Source organism: Arachis hypogaea, chromosome 6 (genome assembly GCF_003086295.3).
Source record: "Arachis hypogaea cultivar Tifrunner chromosome 6, arahy.Tifrunner.gnm2.J5K5, whole genome shotgun sequence".
NCBI classification, from domain to species: domain Eukaryota; kingdom Viridiplantae; phylum Streptophyta; class Magnoliopsida; order Fabales; family Fabaceae; genus Arachis; species Arachis hypogaea.
In genome coordinates, this window is record NC_092041.1 from 37049786 (window position 1) to 37057913 (window position 8128).

Here is an 8128-nt window from a genome sequence, read left to right on the forward strand (position 1 = left end):
TTGGGATTTTATCAAGATCTTTCAGTTGCTCTGCCAAGAATTAGATGTTACACCTTCTCAAACTCTCTTTCTATACCTCTTTGTTCTGACTAAGCCTGGGACTACCAAAAAGAAAGCTTCTTGGGTTTCTTTCAGGTTTGCCCAAGGGCACAAAATTTTTTCCATGTAAGATGAGTCCTTTAGGGACTTTAAGAACTACTTTTTCAAGGTTCGAGCTGTTGAGGGAGCTCGACCTTTTTTCCTAGAAGCGAATGGTGAACCTGCCTTCCCTTTGTGTTGGCAGAAGAATGTTGTAGTGTCTCGATACTCGTGGAAGATGCTTGATGAGGTCGAGCAGGCCTTTATAACTGTGTTGGAGGATATTTGGGGGGAACCTCCCCATCTTGACACAAAGAGATTCTTGGGGGACCCTTCTCTTGTCCGAGCCGAACTGGGTAAAGACCGACTTCTTTTGTTATATTTTGTTTTTACTTCTTTTCCTCCAGTTTTGTAACTTGTTTTGATTTGTTTTTTCAGAGATGGCCAAGACCAATGATTCCATGAAAGCCTTTAAAAAGGCGAGAAAAGCTACTACGGGACAGAATATCTCGGCCAAGGCTCCAGGGGAGGAATCTTCTCAAGTTCCTCCTAAGAGACCAATCTCGAGTTCTATTGGGCCGAGGAGGGTGATCCCAACACCTCTGGTCTATTTAGTTAATCCTCCCCCGACCTCTGCTGCTATTTATTCTGCTACTACCATTCTTCCTCCAAAAAGACCCCGGACTGTCGAGCCTTTTAATCTGGATGCTTCTGACTTTGATGCTGTCGAGTTTATTGATCAACAGATTGCTCCTTATGGTGTCATGCCTACTGATGATGTATCCATTCTTCATCATTTGGATTTTATCACTCGGAGTGGCATTAAATTGGCACACATGGGAGCAGTTTTATACCGGACCGCTCAAGATCTTCCTATCCATGCTACAAAGGCCTTTATGGAGGCCAAGTCAGAGTTTGACCAGATTAAGGGTTTAAAAGAGGAGCTTGAGGTGAAAGTGACCAAGTGAAGAAGGAGTTGGAGGGGGAGAAGACTCGGGCTATTGGTTTGGCGACCTCTGTGAGATTAGCTGAGGACACATCGTTGAAACATAAGGAGAGCTATGTTACCACCTATAGAGAGAGAATGGATCTCAGGAACAGCTTGGAATCTGTCTGGGCTGATTATACCGAACTCCAAGGTCACCTTATAGGTAGTGTTAATGCTGCTTATGAGAATCTGAAGGAGCAAGTTTGAGTTCTTGCGCCAGAGCTTGACCTTTCTCTTTTTAGCCTGGAAAACATTGTTAGGGATGGTAAGATTGTTCCTGATGATCCTGATGATGATGATGATGTCGGTCCTCCTATTGTTTCTTCTGCAAAAACCTCTAATATTCCGCCCTCCTCTACTTCGGCTAAATTCGCTCAACCGGAGTCCGATCCCGATGTTCAAATTCTGAATCGAGATGATGGAACAGTAGATGCAGTGCCCCTTCAGACTCGGCCTCCTTCGCCCCTAGATGCTACCGCTGGAGAATCTCTGAACCCTATGTAGTTTTTATGAATTTTATTGGATGTGTATAGCCCGATCTGTGGGTCTTTAAACTCTTTTTGTTTTGTGGTTTCGTTATTTTGTTCTCTAAACACTTTTATTTGCTTTGCTGTTAGTAACTTTATTTTGGGAAAAACAAAGTATTTTTTTAGGCTTCTTTGAGGTCGACTTTGGGTGGTCTCTTTGAGCCTTGTTAATATTATAACTTCGTTTCCTTTCATAACATGTTTGTCTGTATCTGTCTGATACCTTTTTGGGATGTCAGAGCCCTGTTGTCCGACCTTTTGTGATTGCCTCTGTATTTTCATACTTGTGACTTGATTTTGAGGTTGTGGATGTTTGGGTCCAACTTGTATGTCGACTTCCCTACTTCGGTCTGAAGTTATTTTTAGTAATCTATTTGGTTTGTGTTCATACTCTGGGTCGAGCTGTCCGAGCCGGGATGTTCAGTAGCAAAGCGACCGACCTCTTTAGGTCAAGCAGACCGACTTCTTCGTAAAGAACTCGGCCAAATCGATAGGAAAGCCCAAAGGAGGGACCAACTCAAGAAATACGACCCCGATCCAAAGGCAGCCCAAGCCTATAGAGATAAGGGCGGTTCCATGGAAGATAAGCTGACCTCGACAAAAGATAAGATAAGATAAATAACTTATTTTATCCAAAGAAGGTCACATCTCACCATTATAAATACATTGGAGCACCCAGGTATAACTCGTACTCTGATTCTATTCAATATCTGCTTAATACCCTTGCTAACTTACGCATCGGTGTCCCTTGCAAGTACCCCCCACCCTCCGGGGATGAACGATCAGCACTACCACCAAGTCCAACAAGTCAGACACAACCGCTCCGACCAGCACAGAAGATCTCGTCCGAGATCGACCTCCAGTTTCTGGTAACCCCCGGAACATTGGCGCCTTTGCCGGAGAACCTGGAAGTCAACCCATCACCATGGCGGACGACCATGACAATGATGACGACTCAGATCTAGAGGATAGAACGCCGCACAAAAATGTGGACACTACACCAAAGGATACTCCTCAACTTAACAACGAAAAGGATTCTCCAAACGCAGGAGCCATAGAGGCGCTTCAAGATCGACTAAAGCAACTCGAGAAAGAAGCCCAACATCAACGCAAAAAAGAAGAGGATCTACATCGGGAGATAAGACGACGCCGGGAATTAGAAGATAAGCTTCTAAAACTCGAAGCCGATCTCGAAACCAAAGCTACTCGATCCACTCCAGAGGATAGCTCTCGCAAGGATCAAGATCCATTCACCAGGGAAATCATGAAGACCAAAATCCCAAAGGACTTCAAACTTCCGGATATGACTCTGTACGACGGTACTTCAGACCCCAACCATCACCTCAGCAATTTCAGAAGTAGAATGTACCTCACTGACACCCCGGATGCAGTTCGCTGCAAAGCCTTTCCAACAACTCTTACCAAGACAGCCATTAGATGGTTCGACAGCCAACCTCCAAAGTCCATCTCGAGCTTCGACGACCTGGCCAAAAAATTCCTGGCCAGATTTTCCATACAAAAAGATAAGGCTAAACACACCCTAACCTACTAGGGATCAAGCAAGGAGATCGGGAAAGTCTTCGTAACTACATGGAAAGATTCAACAAAACATACATTGACATACAAAGTCTACTAACAGAAGCTGCCATTATGGGCCTCATAAATGGCCTACGAGAAGGACCTTTTAGCCAATCTATATCTAAGAAATATCCTGCATCCCTGGACAAAGTACAAGAACGGGCGCAGAAGTATGTCAACGTGGAGGAGAATTCACGACTTGGGGAAGCCTCGAGGTTCGATTCTGCCTACCGAGACAAAGATAAAGAATCCAAGAAAAAAGAAGATCGCTCTGGGGAGAAACTCAAAAAATATCATAACTACACCCCTCTTAGGGTATCCTTGGTAGATGTTTAAAAAGAAGTCTGCCATACGGAAAAAATATCCCCAGCTCGGCCACTCAAAGGCAAAAGAGGAGGAGGAAATCGGAACAAATACTGTGAGTATCATCGAGTTTGAGGATATTCCACCAATGAATGCTTCGACTTGAAAAATGTCATAGAAAAATTAGTAAGAGAAGGAAAACTAGATCAATTTTTGGCCAACCGGGATGAAGAGCCAAGAAAAAGAAGAAGGGATGAAGATGTCGGACGGTCTGAGCAATCACCTCGCACACTGGAAAGACACGTCCACATGATACACGATGGATTTGCGGGAGGAGGAATCTCCAAATCATCCCGCAAGCGACACCTCAAAGAAGTATACCATGTCGAAGGAAAGAAGGAGGCGCTAGATATCCCAGCAATTACGTTTACCAAAGAAGACGCATCCGTAATCATCTCAGGACACGACGATCCCATGGTCATCACTATCATACTGGCAAATGCCAACTTCCACCGTACATTAATTGACCAAGGAAGCTCCGCCGACATCTTATTCAAAAGTGCCTTCGACAAGCTCGGCTTAGAAGAAAAGGAGCTAACAGCATACCCGAACAGCCTATTCAGACTTGGGGATACCCCAATACAACCACTGGGATACGTATCACTACACACAACCTTCGGAAAGGGGAACCAATACAGAACACTCAAGATAGACTACATCGTGATCAACGTAAGCTCAGCCTACAATGCCTTAATAGGTCGGACAACGTTAAACCAACTCGGCGCAATAGTTTCAACTCCACATCTATGTATGAAATTTCCAACTGCAGAAGGGATAGCTACAATAAAAGCAGATCAAATGATGGCGCGTCGCTGTTATAACGAAAGTTTAAACCTCAGAGGCGAAGGAGAAGAGTTCCACACAATCGAACTTGGTAGAGTTCAGAGGCGAGAAAAACTCCGTCCACAGCCCAAAGGTGAAGTAGAGAAAGTTCAGATCAGAGACACCTCGGATAAGACAACTAATATTGGCACAATCCTGAAAGGAGACGCAAAAGAATCACTCATACAGTTCCTACGAGATAATGTTGATCTCTTCGCATGGAAAGCCGCCGACATGCCAGGCATAAATCCCGAACTGATGAGCCACAAGTTGGCAGTCTATCCGGGATCCCGGCCAGTACAACAAAGACGAAGAAAATTCGGACCAAAACGGTCTCAGGTTGTGGCAGAACAGGTGCAAGCACTGCTAGAGGCAGGATTTATAAGAGAAGTTAAGTACCCACTATGGCTATCAAACATCGTCTTGGTGAAAAAGTCAAATGGGAAGTGGCGAATGTGCACCGACTACACCGACCTCAACAAAGCCTGCCCAAAAGATCCTTATCCACTCCTAAGCATCGACGCTCTAGTAGACGCCTCATCAGGATATAAGTATCTCTCGATTATGGACGAATACTCGGGGTACAACCAGATCCCAATGTATCCACCGGATCAAGAAAAAACCTCGTTTCTAACACCCAAAGCAAACTATTGCTACATCGTAATGCCTTTCGGCCTTAAGAAAGCGGGAGCTAATTATCAAAGGCTAATGAATAAGGTCTTCTTAGACCACATCGGAAAAATCATGGAGGTCTACGTGGATGACATATTGATAAAGACACAAAGTGAAGAGACATTACTGACCGACTTGGTTCAAGTGTTCGACACCATACGGAAGCATGGCATGCTACTTAACCCAGCTAAATGCATCTTCGCAGTGGAAGCAGGTAAGTTCTTGGGCTTTATGCTCACACAAAGAGGAATCGAGGTAAATCCAGATAAATGCCAGGCCATACTCAACATGAAGAGCCCAACCTACATCAAAGAGGTACAATAACTCAATGGGAGATTGGCGGCCTTGTCCAGATTCCTAGCAGGGTCAGCGATAAGATCCCTCCCTTTCTACGCTACTTTAAGGAAGGGAAAAAAACTTCGAGTGGACAACAGAATGCGAGCAAGCCTTCCGAGACTTCAAAGAATTCTTGGGACGGCCACCTATCCTATCTCGACCACGAGAAGAAGAACCACTCATATTATACCTCGCAGTAGGAAGTTGGGCAATAGCCTCAGCACTAATTAAAGAAGACGAGGGTGGGCAACAAACCGTCTACTTCATTAGTAAAGCACTGTAGGGGTCAAATCTAAACTACCAGAAAATAGAGAAGTTTGCCTACGCTCTCATACTAACATCCCGACGACTTCGCCCGTACTTCCAAGCTTATACCATTAAGGTTCGGACCAACCAGCCCATAAAGGGAATATTGCAGAAAACAGATCTAGCAAGAAGAATCCTACAATGGGCAATCGAATTGTCCGAGTTCGACCTCTAATACGAGGCGCGGACAGCCATTAAGTTACAATACCTAGCCGACTTCATTGCAGAATTCACAGACACCCCAGAGATCCCCATAGAGTGGAATATATACGTGGACAGTTCCTCGAATAAAGTCGGAAGCAGTGCAGGTCTGATAATTGAAAGCAACCAAGGAACCCAAATTGAGCTTTCCCTTAAATTCGGATTCCCGGCCTCAAACAACCAGGCAGAATACGAAGCGTTATTAGCTGGTTTGAAGCTGGCTAGGGAGGTTGGAGCTCAGAAACTCAACATCTATAGCGATTCACAAGTCGTTACCTCACAAATAACAGGGAGCAACCAAGCCAAAGACCCTACCATGAAAAAATATTTGGATAAAACCAAGGAACAGCTCGGAAAACTCGGGGAATATAGGATCTACCACATACCCCATGAGCAAAACACCCGAGCTGACGCACTCTCAAAACGAGCCAGCACCAAACCAAGGGGCAACAATAGAAGCCTCATCCAGGAAATACTGCAGAACCCGTCAATATCGGAAGAAGAAAAAGTCCTAGCCATAACAGGTCGAGATCAAGGATGGATGACTCCCACAATTAACTACCTCAAAATAGAAGTGCTCCCCACAGATGAAATGGAGGCAAAGAGGTTAAAAAAGGAGGCACAATACTACATTATCATAAACAACACCCTATACAAAAGAGGGATCTCAATACCATTGTTAAAATGTGTACCGACCTCCAACACAAAGGGAATCTTGGAGGAAGTACACAGCAACATTTGTGGCAATCATCTCGGAGCGCAAGCTCTCACCAAAAAGGTACTCCGGGTAAAATTCTATTGGCCAACTCTACGAAAGAAAGCTATAGAATTTGTAAAGACATGTCCACCATGTCAGAAGCATGCCAACTTTCATATCGCCCCGCCAGAAAAGCTCATCAGCGTGACCTCACCCTGGCCATTTGCAAAATGGGGACTTGATCTTCTCGGACCCTTTCCCCAGGGATTGGGACAAGTCAAATTCCTCATAGTAGGGGTAGACTATTTCACAAAATAGATTGAGGCAGAACCCCTAGCCAACGCCACTGCTCAAAGAAGCCAAAAATTCCTATATAGGAACATCATTACAAGGTTCGGAGTCCCATACTCCATCACCACAGATAATGGCACCCAATTCACAGATGCAGGCTTCAGAAAACTAGTGGCCGACTTGAATATAAAACACCAGTTCACCTCTGTCGAACATCCCCAAACCAATGGACAAGCCAAAGCGGCCAACAAAGTCATATTGGCCGGGCTGAAACGGAGACTGCAAGAAGCAAAGGGAGCTTGGATCGAGGAACTTCCACAAGTCCTATGGGCGTATCGAACAACCCCTATTCTACTACGAAAAAATCACCATTTTGATTAGCATACGGAGTGGAGGCAATGATTCCAACAGAAGTCGAGGAAGGGTCTCCCCGAGTAGTCCACTACAATGAACAAACCAACTCTCAACTTCAAAGAGAAGAGCTCGACCTACTTCCGGAAATCCAAGAAAGAGCTCGGATCAGAGAAGAAGCACTAAAGCGGCGAATGGCTTCCAGGTATAATCAAAAGGTAGTGCCAAGAGGTTTCACTGAGAACGATCTCATCTTAATCCGAAATGATATTGGAACAACTCGACCCGGAGAAGGAAAGCTGGTAGCCAACTGGAAAGGACCCTACCGAGTCAAACAAGTACTTGGGAAGGGCTACTACAGACTGTCCGAACTCGAGGGACGAGAACTCCCCAGATCATGGCACGCCTGTAACCTAAGAAGGTACTATAGCTAGGAAAGGTAAAAGATCTCATTACAAAATGCACTCTTTTTCTTGAAAAGGTTTTTTAATGAGGCATCAAGACCGAGATTTAGTCCGACTTAAGGGTACGAAAAACTCCCGCATGTATATATTTGCACTTTCTTTGAATAAAATACATTTCAGATATTCTACAAAATTCCGAAGACGCATTAATCTGAAGCATTTATCGTCCGATTTTAAAGCAACAGATCGACAGAAAGTGAAGAACAGATTCAATGTACGATCTCGATAGGAATGATTATCCGACAAAGGTGAAAATGCGATTTACCTAAAGGACGATCAAACCAGGACAGAAACCACCATCTACAAATCGGCAAAGATGAACACAGAATAATGCAAGAAGTTATCAAAAGTGATCCCAAAAAGAACCTGACGAGGTCTTATGGATTGCTATATAATAACTTAAAAAGACTGGCCGACACTAAAAAATCGGACCAAGTCAACCCAAGTTATCAGC